Genomic DNA, 17,259 nt, shown 5'->3' on the forward strand with positions numbered 1-17,259 from the left:
GTTATGCTTTCCACTGGTCATTTTTCCCCAGATATGACATTATCCACCCATCATCTTAAGTCATGAACTGCTGTAGTGCTATAAAACAGAGAGAAGGAAATTGTGAAAAGGGTATGTGAATAGCCACCAAATTCTGTTTTAGAATAGCTTTAGAGATGCCCAAAATGGAAACTTTTTTTTTAAGTAGAATATTGCAGATGCTCATCTGTGATAAATGGAGTTATCTTTCAAAATGTTGATGTAGAGCTGGTAAGGGAATTCCCTCAAAAAGCACTTGCTTCACAAGTCTGAGAGCCTGAATTTGAAACTCAGAACCTATGAAAAATACTAGGTTTGGGGCTGGGTCCTTATAATCCTAGCACAGGGGATATGAAGACAGATTCATGGCTATCCAAACAAAAACAAATCAAAATTTAGTAGTACTTTGAGTCAGCTTCTGTCCTTCACATGCACAGACATGAATATATCACCCATACACACACACCTTTGCATAGTTTAGGAAATAGAAAAAGGTGGATGTTTCATGAAACCAAAATTCTAAATAAAATAATCCATTCCATATGCTTAGATGTTAATCATAGGTGTTCCCTACCAGTATAATTTAAAAGCTTATGTATTAATGATTGACAAACAACTAAAAGCACTAAAAAAAGATTACTTCATATTTTCCATATTAGTCCAGGAAATTAGTCATATATTTATATATTTAAATCCCTTTTTCTAGTAAATAGTGAAAATTTTAAATATTGGTTTTCTCTTCCTGTTCTTAATTAATGCAGACTTCATTAAAAGACAAAACTAGCAATCTTATGACAATATTCTATCTTAAAGCAAAAAGAAATCAAATATGAATATAAACACAGATATATGTTCATTATTCCTCACTTTACATCTTTGAAAATCTTGTTGATTTCTTTGTGTATTTTAGGTTGTGGGATTTTTGATTTTTGTATTCCTAATGATCAAATACCCCTTTGGACATGGCTAAGTAGTATTATACACTATATTATACACTGAGTATATATACATAGTATTATACACTAAGCTACATCTGCAACACTCATCATGACTTTTGTTTTAAGTAATACATTTATTTCTGAGCCTCCAAAGTCCATTCTCATAGGTCAACTTCCAGGCTTACATATAGTGATCCAGAACATGACTAAAACATAAATATTCCTACTTTCCATTTGCAGATTCTGAAGTGGCCTGATTTTCCAGTAACAAAACAGTGCTGTACAAGGGTTAAAGAAGCAAAGCAGTTAAAAATGAACTCTTCCAGAGATACTGCACTCTGAATTTGGCCACAGTTTGAGACGAAAAAGTTTCACTACAAAGGTTTGTTGAAGGGTATGTTAATGTATCCCCTCAACTATTCATAAGCATAAATGAAATAAAATATTTTAAGATGCAATATATTTAAGATGCAGGTAGCTCACAGATTATCAGGTTATCTGCATTTGTTTCCCTAATGCTGGGATTTACTGTGTACGTCACTCTTCTTGCTGTAAGAGGACATATTTAAAGAAAAGACAACAATGCTAAGGACTACATAGAATATTAAAAAAAAAGATGTCTATAGAAACTGAAGACAAGATTAGAATCATTCTGAGGTTGAACAGACATTTGCTGAGCAGATGTCCTATGTCCTCTTTTTTAAATAAGCAAATAAAGAACCTGTTGTTCCACATCAAGAACAAAATAAAAGATATTTTATAACATCACTATATATTGTTGATCTAATGCTGAGATCTAAAGATAAAATACCACTCTGGGAGTGACAAATTTGTATTATACATTGAGCTATATCTGCAACACTTAACATGACCTAGGTATATTGAGAATGATCTTTAGATGCCTAGACTAAACTAAACTATAACAACTGCAGCTCTAATTTAACAACAACAAAAATTGCCCAATACTAACTTCCCAGCTGAAATGAGGAGTGAGTACAAGAGAACTCATTTTTATATTAATATAATGAGCACTGACAATGGCCAGACAGAAATGAATGCCAAAGAAAACATCACAGTCTTTTATTTGTGACTATTTTTTCTTCTCATTCAAGAAGCAACTGAATAAATAACTATGAATCTAGGTGGATAGGCAGATAGTGAATGATGCATGTAGTCTGCTAATTATCGCACAAGGGAAGAAGAAGTAAACAAGATGTATGAACAAATTGTCATATGTAGTTGAAAACATGTTGGTATACATCTTTGAAAAAAATGTCAGCCCCTAGGGTAAAAATTTTTTTCTTGATACTAAAACTTGTTCTGAGAATTGTATATTGAAGAATACACAGCCTTGGTGTATCTACTCATCAAGCAAACTGAGCAGACCTGCCCAAATCTCCGATGTCCTGGAATTCCATCTGGATTCAGTGAAGACACAGCATCAGAGGCTTATCAACTTACTCTTCCCCCCACCCCTCTTCTAATATCTCAACGCCCTTAATCAGCTTGAAGAAGTTAAAGAAGAGTCAGTGCCCCTATTCCCTGAGCTTGGGGACTAATGTGGTTAATAATGGTCTGTCTTTCTAGGGAAAAGTAGTGGTTTTGTTGGAACAGGGAGGATTAGCTAGGACTTATTGCATAGCCATAACCTATTGGTAGAAATCTGTATAATTATTATCAAGATGAAGTTATAATTTCTTAAATGGTACAAAATTTACTTTGATTTCAAATTTAAGGTTTTCATTGGTATGAGCTTCTTATTAATATAAAAGTGAGATAAATATTGATACTCTCATGGGCATTGTGCCTATATAACACATTTAGGAATACAAGGCCTAGACCCAGTCCTTCTTTAACTTTTTTAACTGATTTGGGACGGTTAACCTATGAGTTAAGGGACTATAGCAAATTCATGGCTTTGAGTTTATTGTTAGGAAGTTTCCCGTATTTTATTTAGAAATAGCTGAGAGGGGTGAACAGACAACAGTCCAGGTTACCTTACATGGATAGTTGGTTTTCAAAACGTCAGAAGTCCACAGAATTGACGCTACAAATATTTATATATTAATGTCCATTCTGATTAGAAAACTGTCTGCTCCTGACAGCTTCCTGTCTTGGATTCTAAGAAGAAATTGAGCATCCTTGGAGTTACTCCAGTTGTGTGGTGACAGCCACTAAGCAAGAATTGCCTCTTTCCATCTACAGACAAATTACTGTCCAGAAAAGGACACACTTGCAGAATAGTCGACTGATTATATCTGTCCTTAATAATCCTGCATCACTAAGGTCTGTCAGATGACTCTGGGCCAGAAGGCTGAAGATTTGATGCTCCAACGTTCTGTAGTATAGGGGCTTTTCAGGTGTTCAGCGGTCTCTATAAATTGGCTAAGTTTTAGAAGCTATGTTTAGTGCTTCCCATAATTTCAGTTAACTCAGTCATTCTGGATTTCTGATGGGCTTGAAGACCTATAGTCTCATAGCCAATCCTGGCTATTTACTTTGAGAGAAAAGATCTGAGTAGATGGTTTTCAGCTGACATTCATTCTAAAGCCAAAAATAATAATAATAATAATAATAAAAAGCCAGGATCAGGTTCCTTCCGGTCTGGGCCAGAGCACTGAGCAGACCTTGGGTGGCAGCTCTGCCCCCAACTTCCAAGAACCCAGAGGAAGCAGGGATCCCAGGCGCTCGAACTCAGGCAGTATCCTAGGTAAGCAGACAGCAGGGCCCACCCTAAACAGGGAGTAACTGGGAACCAAAAGGACCCAGGAAGTCACTTCCAGCACGGAACACTGGTTCTTTCCTGTCTGGGCCAGAGCACTGAGCAGACCTTGGGTGGCAGCTCTGCCCCCAACATCCAAGAACCCAGAGGAAGCAGGGATCCCAGGTGCTCTAACTCAGGCAGTATCTTAGGTAAGCAGACAGCAGGGCCCACCCTAAACAGGGAGTAACTGGGAACCAAAAGGACCCAGAAAGTCACTCCTGGCCCGGAACACTGGTTCCTTCCGGTCTGGGCCAGAGCACTGAGCAGATCTTGGGTGGCAGCTCTGCCCCCAACATCCAAGAACCCAGAGGAAGCAGAGATCCCAGGTGCTCGAACTCAGGCAGTATCTTAGGTAAGCAGACAGCAGGGCCCACCCTAAACAGGGAGTAACTGGGAACCAAAAGGACCCAGGAAGTTACTCCTGGCTGGGAACACTGGTTCCTTCCGATCTGGGCCAGAGCACTAAGCAGATCTTGTGTGGCAGCTCTGTCCCCAACCTCCAAGAACCCAGAGGAAGCAGGGATCCCAAGCGCTCTAACTTGGACAGTGTCTTAGAAACTAGTTCTCAGATCTGAGGCCTAGATCAGACCTCTGCCAGGTCTGCTGTTGTGTGGACCCAGGATTCCACCTGAGACATACTGGAAGGTCCACACAATCCAGAGCCACAGAGGAACAAATGAACTCAGAGCTTCAGACAACATATCCTGAGATATTCTAGAGGAGACACTGCACCAAGAACAGCAGATACCTAGCTGGGCTACTACCTTGGAGGCACCATATCCTGAGGCATCCTAGAGGTACCACTGTAATCAGTGCAGCTGGAAAAGATCACAGAGACATCTGGACCCCTAGGAGATCAGACACAAGCTAGATAACTAGAAAGACAGGCTTCAGTCAGAGACAGCAAGTACAGGAAGCACTAGAGTTAACCAGATGGCAAAAGGCAAGAGCAAGAATGTAAGCAACAGAAACCAAAGTTACATGGCATCATCAGAACCCAGCTCCCCCATCAGAGCAAGCCCTGAACACCCCATCACACCAGAAAAGCAGGAATCAGAATTAAAATCACTTCTCATGATGATGATAGAGGGCTTTAAGAAAGACATAAATAACACTCTCAAAGAACAGATAGAAACCCTTAGAGAGGAAACACAAAAATCCCTTAAGGAATTACAAGAAAATGCAACCAAACGGAAAAAGGAATTAAACAGAACCATGCAGGATCTAAAAATGGAAGTAGAAACAATAAAGAAATCACAAAGGGACAATACCCTAGAGATATAAAACCTAAAAAAAGATCAGGAGACATAGACACAAGTATCACCAACAGAATTCAAGAGATGGAAGAGAGAATCTCATGTGCAGAAGATACCATGGAAAACATTGACACAACTGTCTAAGAAAATGCAAAATACAAAAAGCTACTAACCCAAAATATACAAGAAATCCAAGACACAATGAGAAGGCCAAACCTAAGGATAATAGGTATAGATGAGGGGGAAGACTCCCAACTAAAAGGACCAGTAAATATCCTCAACAAAATTATAGAGGAAAACTTCCCTAACCTAAAGAAAGAGATGTCCATAAATATACAAGAAGCTTACAGAACTCCAAATAGTTTAGACCGGAAAAGAAATACTTCCCACCATATAATAGTCAAAACATCAAATGTACAAAACAAAGAAAAAATACTAAAAGCAGTAAGGGAAAAAGGCAAAGTAACATATAAAGGCAGACCTATAAGAATTACACCAGACTTCTCACCAGAGACCATAAAAGCCAGAAGATCCTGGACCGATATCATACAGACCCTAAGAGAACACAAATGCCAGCCCAGACTACTATACCCAGCAAAACTCTCAATCATTATTGATGGAGAAACCAAAATATTCCATGACAAATCCAAATTTACACAGTATCTCAACACAAATCCAGCACTTCAAAGAATAATTGGTGGAAAACTCCAACACAAGGAGGGAAACTACAACCTAGAAAAAGCAAGAAAGTAATCTTCCAAAAACCCCAAAAGAAGATAGTTACACAAACATATCTCCACGGATGTTAGTCCAAAAGCTTAGATTAGTGAAGACTCAACCCACAGACCACATGAAGCTCATGAAGAAGGAAGACCAAGAGGGGATGCCTCAGTTCTACTTAGAACGAGAAATAAAAATGCTCAAGGGAGCAAATAGGGAAACAACATGGAACAGAAACTGAAGGAGGGGCCATCAGGAGACCTTTCCACCTGGGTATTCACCCCATGTACAGCCACCTAATCTAAACACTGTTGTGGATGGCTGGAAGTGCATAATGTGAGGAACATGATATAGCTGTCTCCTTAGAGGTCAGCCAAAGACTAAAACACTCAGAGGACAATGTTCACAATTAACCACTGATATGATCAGGGGTTTCCCAATGGAGAACTTAGTGAGAGGACTGAAGGAACAGAAAGGGTTATTGACCCCAGGTGGAAAGCAACAATACCAAACAACCAGAGCCCCCCCCCCCAGGGTCTAAACCACCAGCCTGGGAACACATAGGGAGGGACCCAAGACTCCAGAGGTATATGTAGGGGAGGATGTTTCTAGGGACAAGTAGTGGTTTTGTTGGAACAGGGGGGATTAGCTAGGACTTACTGCATAGCCATAACCTACTGGTAGAAATCTGTATAATTATTATCAAGATGAAGTTATAAATTCTTAAATGGTACAAAATTTACTTTGATCTCAAATATAAGGTTTTCATTGGTACGAGCCTCTTATTAATATAAAAATGAAATGAATATTGATACACTCATGGGCATTGTGCCTGTATAACACATTTAGGAATACAATGCCTAGACCCAGCCCTTTTTTAACTTTTTTAACTGATTTGGGACGGTTAACCTATGAGTTAAGGGACTATAGCAAATTCATATTTTTGAGTTTATTGTTAGGGTGCTTTCCATATTTTACTTAGAAATAGCTGAGAGGAGTTAACAGAAAACAGTCCAGGTTACCTTACATGGATAGTTGGTTTTCAAAACATCAGAAGTCCATAGAACTGATGCTACAAATATTTATATATTAATGTTCATATTGATTAGAGACCTGTCTGCTCCTGACAGCTTCCTGTCTTGGATTCTAAGAAGAAATTGAGCATCCTTGGAGTTACTCCAGTTGTGTGGTAACAGCCACTAGGCAAGAATTGCCTCTCTCCATCTACAGACAAATTACTGTCCAGAAAAGGACACACATGCAGAATAGTCGACTGATTATATCTGCCTAGACAGAGTAATCAGTCCTTAATAATCCTGCATCACCAAGGTCTGTCAGATGATTCTGGGCCAGAAGGCTGAAGATTTGATGCTCCAACATTCGGTAGTATAGGGGCTTTTCAGGTGTTCAGAGGTCTCTATAAATTGGCTAACTTTTAGAAGCTATGATTTGTGCTTCCCACAATTATAGTTAACTCAGTCATTCTGGATTTCTGACGGGGTTGAAAACTTATAGCTATTTACCGTAAGAGAAAAGATTTGAGTGGATGGTCGGCAGCTGACATTCATCCTAAAGCCAGGTTCAGAACTAAATGTTTTAGTTAGGATAGATGACAGAGGTGCTGGTTAGTCAACAAAATGATGGACTGGGTATTAAGATTATCTTGTACCTCACTGGTACAAATTGGCATAATTATGCTCTAATTGTATTTTGAGAGAAAAGTTTTATTTTAACAGGAAGGGTGATGTGTAGGAGGAGCTAAGGTAGGAGGAGTACTGAGAGGAAGAAAAGGAGTAAGAAGAGGAGGAGAAGAAGGAGAGGAGAAGCTAGGTGATGAAAGAGAGAAAGAGGGGGGAGACAGGGAGGCAGATATTCATATATCTCCACCAGTCAAAGATAGTTGTTATATCTAGGTTGGTCAGTGGGTTACACCTCTGAACAATTCCAAACTTATAACGCTTATGATTAACATTATTTAAAAAAAAATGTATAAATGCAAAAAGGAAAAGGGGGCATAGGATAGGGGTTTTCTAAGGGGGGGAATGGGGAAAGGGGATGGCATCTGAAGTGTAAATAAAATATCTAATAAAAAAATAAAGCCAGGATCAAAATGTTTTAGTTAGAAGAGATGACAGAGGTTCTGGTTAGTCAACAGAATGATGGACTGGGTATTAGGACTATCTTGTACCTCACTGGTACAATTAAGAATAAGTATGCTCTAATTGTATTTTGAGAGAAAAGTTTTACTTTAACAGGAAGAGAGATATGTAGGAGGAGCTAAGTGGGAAGGAGTACTGAGAGGAAGAGATGGAGTAAGGAGAGAAGATGAAGGAGAGGAGAAGCTAGGTGATGAGAGAGAGAAAGAGAGAGGGGCCATGGAGGCAGATGTTCACATGTCTCCACCAGTCAAAGATGGTTTTTATATCTAGGTTGGGTATTGGGTTACACTTCTGATTGAGCATTACCAAACTTATAAATCCTTTGATTAACATTTTAAAAAATTGTATAAAAGCAAAAAGGAAAGGGGGGCATGGGACTGGGGTTTTCTAGGGAGGGGAAATGGGGAAAGGGGATGGCATCTTAAATGTAAATAAAATATAAAATAAAATTTTAAAAAAACATGTTGGTATTAGATACTTGTAAATCAAGATGATAACTGAACTAGCCACAAGAAAAAAAATGTTACCAGCAAAACTGTATATGTAGATGTTCGTGGTAATTGATGATAAATAAGCTAAGAAAGAACAAAGTATTTTAGAAGACACTTCTTAATAAATGATGTATGCATAGCCAGTAAATACCTTCCTATGAAAATCACCAAAATATCAGTCTTCATAGCAGTCAACATGAAGATATATAAATAAATTACAAATAATAAGTACTGAAGAAAATATTGAGAAAATAGAACTTACTCATGTGATAGAAAATAATACACATGCATATTAAATACCATTGTTGTCTTAGTTAGGGTTTTACTGCTATGAACAGACACCATAACCAAGACAAGTTCTATAAAGGAAAATATTTAATTAGGGCTGGTTTACATGTTCAGAGGTTCAGTACATTATCATCAAAGTGGGAGCATGGTAGTATCCAGGCAGGCATGGTGCAGGCAGAGTTTAAAGTTCTACATCTTTATATGAAGGCTGTTAGCAGAATACTGTTTCCAGGCAGCTAGGATGAGGGTCTTAAAGCCGACACCCAGAGTGACACACCTACTCCAAAAAGGCCACACCTCCTAATAATGCCACTCCATGGGCTGACCATATATAGACAATCACATTTCACTCCCTGGTCCCCATAGGCTTGTCCAAACATATGAGTCTATGGGGTCCATAGCCAAACATAGCAAAATGCAAAAATACATTTAGTCCAACTTCAAAAGTCCCTATAGTCTATAGCAGTCACAACAATGTTAAAAGTCCAAAGTTCAAAGTCTCTTCTGAGATCCATCCAACCACTTAACTGTAGTCCCCAAATCAAGACAGGAAACCAGCTGGGCAAACTCTAAACTCTGCATCTCTATGTCTGATGTCAAACCAGTCTTCAGATCTCCAATTCCTTTTTCATCTTTGTTGACTGCAACAAACTTTGTCCTGGGCTCGTTCCACTCCTTGTTAGCAGTTTTCCTCAGCAGATAGATCATGGCTCTGGCATCTTGAAATGATGTGGTTTCCAAGGCAACTTCAATATTACAGCATCTTGTTTCAATATCTAGGATCCACAAATAATCTTCTTGGCTCCTCCAAAGGACTGGCATCACTTCTCCACTTCCACCCTCTCTAGCACCCTAAGCTCAGGTTGATCCTCTCCACTGCTGCAGCTATTCTTGGTGATCATCCCATGGTACTGGCATCTACAATACACTGGGGTCTTCTGTTACAACTAGGTTTTACCAATAGCTTCTCATAGGCTCTCTTCATGGTGCCTAGCCTGAACACCTTTGCATGACCCCTTCAGTCCTGGGCCATCATCTGCAATAAAGGCTGCACCTTTACCAATGGCCTTCCATGGCCTCTCATAGGGCCAAGCCTCAGCTGTTCTTGATGATTTCTTCATGCCTTCAAAATCAGTACCTGGGTGATACAGCCACAGCACAAGGTACGACCTTGACTGTCTCTGGAACACAGCTTCTTTGTGCTCTCAGAAAATGCTTCCTAGAAGATTTCACCTCAGTGATACTTGTCTCATCTTAATCACCACTCATTTCTTAGCTCCAGTTAACAAGCATAAATTGTCCCAGTAGTCCCTTTTAGTCTTGACTCTAAAGCTAGAGAAACACAGCCAAAGCTGTTCTGCTGATTACTGTGGCTGGAACATGCCCCCCCCTTTTATTCTATTACCAACTTTCTGTTTTCCAACTTCCTCACTGCCTAAGCTTGGCTGTCCTGAAACTTGCTCTGTAGATTGACCTTGAGCTAAGAGTTCCACATGGCTCTGTCTTTTGGGATTAAAGTTGTGTACTACGATGCCTGGATCTAAATTTAACTGGGTAGGATTTTACCCCACAGTTCCATGTCCTTAATTTGGTATCTTCTTGAACACAGGATTCAGGTCCATTTCACCTCCTGGTACCCCATTAATACTCAAACCAAATATTTTATATTTTTTTCTTTCTAAGATTGTTAAAAACCCTACTCATGAGACTTAATGAGAAAACAAAGTCTATGATGTTTGTCTCTGAGACTTCTTTTGTCAATGCAAGTAACCTGATTCTCTTCACCTTAGCCTCTGGCAGACTCTTCAGACAAGGGCAAAAAGTAGCCACATTCTTCACCAAAATACCACAAAAAAACAGTCTCTAGGCCACATTGTGAAATTCTTCTCTACTGAAACCTCTTGGGCCAGGTCCACTCAGTTCAACTCACACTAAGCAACAAAATCTTCCATATTCCTACTAGGATAGCCCATTAAGCCACACTTAAAACGTTCCACTGCTTTTGAAAGTCCCCAAATCCACATTCCTCCAAACTAAAGCACAGTCACTCCCTGGTACTAACTTCTGTCTTAGTTAGGTTTTACTGCTGTGGACAGACACCATGACCAATGCAAGTCTTATAAAGGACAACATATATTGGGGGCTGGCTTACAGGTTCAGAATTTCAGTCCATTATCATCAGGATGGGAGCATGGCAGCATCCAGGCAGGCGTGGTACAGGCAGACCTGAGCGTTCTACATCTTCATTTGAAGACTGCTAGTGAAAGACTCACTTCCAGGCAGCTAGGATGAGGGTTTTATAGCCAACACCCACAGTGACACACCTACTTCAACAGGGCCACCCTTCTAATAGTGCCACTCCCTGGACTGAGCATTTACAAACCATCTCTGTTGTACTTCTCAAGTTCTGCTGTCTGTTTTTAAAACAAGTTTCCTCCTCAGTTCATTTATTTTTTAAAGGAAAAACAGTTAAACCAAGAGTTAGATTGTTAAGGTAAGTTCATTTATCCAGGCAAACAAAAGGGAGAGAAAAACCTAGGTGAATGGGCCAGTATGAAGGGGGATAACTGAGCACTGAGGTCTATGCTGCAATTTTTCAAGTGCTTATTAAGCGAATAGGTGATATACTAATTATATTTCAGGTTTCCTAAAGCCCAAAGACAACCTGATTTTATTAGATTTATACCTTCAATGCCTAATCTGTTCATTGTACGTAGTGTGTTCTTCACTATGTAATAGGCAGGTTCTCCAATAAAATAAGGGAAACTGCTATAGTCTCAGATGGTGCCTGAAAAACTGCCCAATGAAAGAAGAGCACAATGCTGAAAACACAGGACTTGGTATATAATTTAAAAACTAAAATGTTTCTTCCCCACTAAATCTGTTGACTAAAAATTAACAAATCATTCTCACCTATCATAAAGATGTCATTTCACATTGTCTGACCAAATAAAATTGAACAAAGAATACCAATAAAATTATCTCATATCTATTCTTTTTAAAAGTTGAAAATTTCTAAAAATACTTATATGTGTGCATGTATTTCAGAATAGATAAATACGAACTTATCAGTATCAGCAACTTCACTTGTATATATATTTTATAGCTGAACCTGACCAATTGGTTTACTCTTCCCTGAGAAGACTATTTTTTCCACTCTCCGCATTCCTTAGTTGACGATATCTCTGTATAAGGTTGAGACTTATGAGCGATAATCCCCTACTAGGAGGCACAATCTCACAACAAACACCTGATACTCAGGCCCTAATAATAATTCCATCCTCTCTTCAGCAATGGTCCCTGAGTCTTAGTTCCAGAAGTTGTATTGTATTGGTAGAGACTGAGCTCCATAATTTTATATTTTGATTGATTTTAGCTTTCTGTACAGACTCCTTTCTATTGCAAAGAGAAGTTTCCACAACACAAATGTTGAATGCAGTCTTATGTTACTACAGAAAGATTATTTTGGTTTAAAAAAATTGATTAGGCTTCTTAATGTTTATTCTTTCGGATTTATTTGAGCAATTACTTGTAAAACTGAGATTCCTTTATACATACTTATTTTCTGATAATTACCCAAGTTGTGCATCTCATCCCCACGGTATGATAGATGAGGGTGATAACCATATTTGACTTTACAAAACATCCTTCTTGAATGGTTTAGCCACAATTGCTCCTATCTTGAGGTTACTTCTTAGCAATTTCTTGTCTCACAGCTTTAAAGTTCATTTTCCCAGTCTCCCATGCTCTATGTGAAGTTGTGGCCAGTGTGTCTCCATTACTGTATGAAACGAACTGCAATGGCCCCAGGGATTATTCCAACATTCCTTAATAATTTCCTTCACTATACTCAAAACAACTTTCAGTGAATAATTTTAGTAATATTTATAAAACATTGCACAAATGTTAGTTGATTTTTTGTTAACCTAAAATTTGTCTTTGAACTTGGCTATCTTAAGTGAGCCCACGTTTTTGTTGGAAACTTCATACAACAGGAATATTTTCTCAGACTCAAGCTTCTTAAGTACATACAGGTACTTGTAGCTACAGAAATCTTCTGATTAATTGTTGATGTTATTCTACATTCTCTCCTGAGGCAAATTTTCTCTCTTCTCTCCAAAGGAAATTGTATGTTATTTTCTTCAAGCATTCTAGTAACACCTGATGAATTAGGTATAGATAGATAGATAGATAGATAGATAGATAGATAGATAGATAGATACCTGGTGAATTAGGTATAGATAGATAGATAGATAGATAGATAGATAGATAGATAGATAGAGACCTGGTGAATTAGGTATAGATAGATAGATAGATAGATAGATAGATAGATAGATAGATATGTCTGAGATCATATATTTCTTATTTTAATAGAAAAATATATGAAGCAGATACCTTAGAGTTAAATTGTTTCTGATATTCACAATATTTAAGGTAATGCTGAAAGTATACAGAATGTTACCAGATCATCATTCTAGTTTCACATTAATTAGCGAGCCTAATTCTAATTTCGATTTTGCTTGTAAATACTTTTAATTTTCTATGAAAGCTGGGTAAGTATGAACCTTTTCTAAGATACCCTAACAGCCACCACAAACCTCTGTGACTTCAGTGTCCCTTTAGAAGATTCAAATTAAAAAGATTACCTAGGCTTTTGCAAACCAATAAAATAAAATAAAATAAAATAAAATGGATGTACATTTGTAGACAATGACTCCCCTCTGGTGCTGAAGAAGCCAAGGCAGAGGCAAGGCAGGTGAACCACAGCCAGTTCCTAGAAGAGGGATAAAGAGTCTCTAGAATTGGGTGCAGAGGAAGCAACGACTAGAGAACAAATACCCTTCCCTCTCTTCCCTCCTATCATTCATTTTTATTACAGTACTTCCCTCTAGACAAGTACACTTGGAAACCAGAAACAAAAAGAAAAAGAAAGTACACAAAACCCATTCATTTGAGGCCTGGTTAGAGGACAGAGCACTGAAAACGATCAGTAGTGGTTTTCACTCCAGATTACATCATACTGAGTGACTGGCGTTTGGATGTCATTTCATCAGTATAAAATTAGAGAATAACGTAGGAACGTCTACATTTGACTCTTCCACTTCCTTTCATTCCTAAAGGAGACACAGAGTAACAACAAAAGCCCCTCTGTTTGAAAGAGACCTTGAATATGAGAACATAATTTTCTCATTCAGGAAAATGCCCAAAATCCAAAATAAAACCAAACAGATTAGTGTGTTCGACGTATTCAAATATGCATAGTTTAGAGGTTACAACAAAGACTGGCGTGTTGCTTAAATCAGAAAACTCTTGGGGAACATTGAGTTCTAAATAAATCGTATAGCCACACTTCTCTGAAGGACTGTTTAGCTCTTAGCACATGTCTAACTTACTCACTTGTTTTATTCTTCAGACAAACTTAGCTTTACACCCTTCACTTGCACCTAGGCCTTCATTTCTTTCTGCACCGTTAAAGGCCGAGTATTACGATCTGTTCAGTGCCCTGCCTTTTCCCTGGGTCTTCATTTCTAAATCAGAGATACAGTTATGTCTTAGGGCTGTCTGTTGTTCATTTATTGCTACATTTTCAATTCCAAAAAAAAAAAAGGTGAAAGATGGGGGATGGGCAAGAGACTAAATACCACACTGCTCGCCTCTGTATCATGTATTGTAGGAGTCACTTTTTTATTTTAAATAGTTTTCTTAATTATATGTATTACAAAATGAAATAGAAAATAATGAAAAACAACAATAAGTTCAGATGCATTCAAACATTAATTTGAATTAATTCTCAGCTATTATCTGGTATTTTTAATTTGAGAAAACAGAGAGTAATGAAAAGCAAATATTCATTGAGTAGAATTGTTGATTACATAAATAAATAAATATCCTGACCCTTTACTCAGAAATCATTTATTGCTTGTTGTCTCTGGTTTAGCCTGTATGTTTCTAAAGACTGATCTTCTGATACATAATAAGAAGAAAAATGCCATTATTAGCTGATTATGGAAGAATTAGTTTAGGCAATACTAATTGCTAGAACTATGAGAAATTTATTCTCTGCTAGCCTAATATTTACTGAACACAGATGAGGCCATTCTATTCAGATTCCCCAATTGATTCTATTGTGTGACTCTGCCAAACATTACAGTCTTTCCAACATTTACGGAACTAGAATAAAAAGTAGATCTCTGAGGTTATATGAATATTCTCAGAAGACAAAGGATATGGCCTACACTTTTTCCAGACCAGTTTCATCCACTAGAATTTAGTCATGCAGTTACATGTAATTTCAAAAGAAAATAAAAATGTATAACAGTTTGGTGTCAAAGAGAAAAATAGATGTCCAGCCCTATCAAATGATGACTGACTATATTATAGGTGTCAGTGGAATAAAAACTTGAACATTAAATATTGTACTGAAAATCATAGTATATTTAAATGTTTAAGGTTAATGTTACTGCAGAATTCACTATTATAATATTAAGTGTAATGTTCTTGTCTGTGTATATAAACATAATATAATCATACTTAAGCAATATATATATAAAACAAAATTCATTTATCCTTACCTTAAATGTCAGTCAACTATCAAGAGGATGGGAAAGTTTTACCATGTGCTATTTTCTCATTGAGACTTATTAAAGCAAAAATAGAGTTTGAAGTACTATTTTCAACTACAATGATAACCATAATAAACTACAAAAGAATAATTAATTTATTACTACCCAAGTGAAATAGTGTATTGTTGTAGCACTACTAGAAACCTAAATAAAGTTTGTCCTCATTAATTATGGAATATCTTTCTTAGTTTAACTGGGAATGATTTAATTAATTCCTCTCCTAAGGAAAGATTTAAAGAGCCAAATTTTCTAAAGTTCTAAATAACTAATGAAGTATTTTTCATGCGCACTCTTGCCTTTTGCTTAAAATTCCTGTGGAAACCAACACCAAATTAAGTCATTTTGGCAGCCACCTAGTCAGTGTCTAGCACCTCTCTTAGATAAGCTCACGGGTTCATTGATGACAGTATTATTAACAAGACAATGAAGACTAGCAGTGCATTAGAATCCATGAGCCTTTACTCCATGTTCATTCTACTCTTAAGATGGTCATATGTCAGTAGCAATACTATTCCTCAATGTTAGTATTATTGCCCACATCTTATAGTAAGGACATTTAGACTCAGAGATGGACTGAGAAAGTGTTCAAGAGTCTTGTTTTGGAGTAGCAGAACGGAATTCCAGGCATCAACTACTGCATTTACTACATGTACCCAGAACTGAACTGCTCTTCTCAAAGTTCGGTATCGGTAGACTACTTTTTCCGTGGTAGTTTACATTGTCTAATTTTAAATTTATCCTGTTACATATGTACTCTCACTTCTATTTTCTAATAATACCATAGTTTCCTAGCAGGAAAAACATTGCCTTTTTTATTTCCTCTTCAAGGAGAGTGATGGGTTGCTGGCTTTTCAATGTGTGTAAACAGTGCCATCTTCTGTCGGTGTGTTCGCAGCATTTGAAAATAAAATCTGGACATTCTGAGTCAATTCAGAACCCTGATGAGAAGCAAAGAATCTGGAGAGTTGATAGTCTTGGCACAAATGCACATCTCTGAACACTTGCAAAAGACTAATTGTTGAAAGGTCTCTCTAGGCAGGGATATGCAAAAAACATTGGGGTATGATTAATTGCTTGAATAGCCATTCAAACAACACAGTGAATAAGGAAAAGATACAACAGAAGATGCCAAGTGGTTACAATGATTCTAGGTCAATATAATCCAAGGTGTAAAATAAGCAGTTTAGTTGTCAGCTCTTCCATTTGTGAATGCACGGACTTCAGTCTTCACCTTTGAGAATCCCATTGGGCCTTATCAACAAGCACCTTTGTCAAAGAAAATAATAGGAAGACAGAAAGGAAATAAAATATTAAGCTCTGAGGTCTCAAGGTTAGAAATCGTTTCTCATTGTATGTGGGGCATAGTTAACAAAACTGAGGAGTGTAAAATGACATAAATAAAATTTTGTAGGGTTAAATCATCAGTCAAAAATCCACATTGCCTCTCTGACTCTGGTTCTATTCTGTGTGTGTGTGTGTGTGTGTGTGTGTGTGTGTGTGTGTGTGTGTGTAAAAAATAAAGACCTAACAGACTGAGTTAATTCAGAACCTGATGAGAGGCAAGGAATATAAAGAGTTTATAATTTTGACATAAATACACAACATCTCTAAACACTTGCAAAATGTTTTGCTATGCAGGGTTATGTAAAAATACAGTGATGAATACATATGTGTGTGTTTATGTGTGTGTATACGATGTATATGTGTATGTGTATATGTATGTACATATATATGAGAGAGATATAGAGAGAGATAGATAAATCTTACAATATAAATAAAACCTTAAAATTAAAATTTAGGTTATGGCTAAGATCTATGTAAACTCATTCAAATATTTCTACATTATAATATTCATCTTTCATATACCTACATTTTCTTAGTAGCATTTCCTTAAAAAGTATATCTTGATATAATTCATGTTAAGTGTCTAAAATTCAGGTTTTTTCTAAGGAATTGGGTGATATATTAGAAACTTTAAATGAGTAAGACAGACAATAGAAGT

The sequence above is a fragment of the Arvicanthis niloticus genome, chromosome 12 (assembly GCF_011762505.2).
Source record: "Arvicanthis niloticus isolate mArvNil1 chromosome 12, mArvNil1.pat.X, whole genome shotgun sequence".
Taxonomy (NCBI): Eukaryota; Metazoa; Chordata; class Mammalia; order Rodentia; family Muridae; genus Arvicanthis; species Arvicanthis niloticus.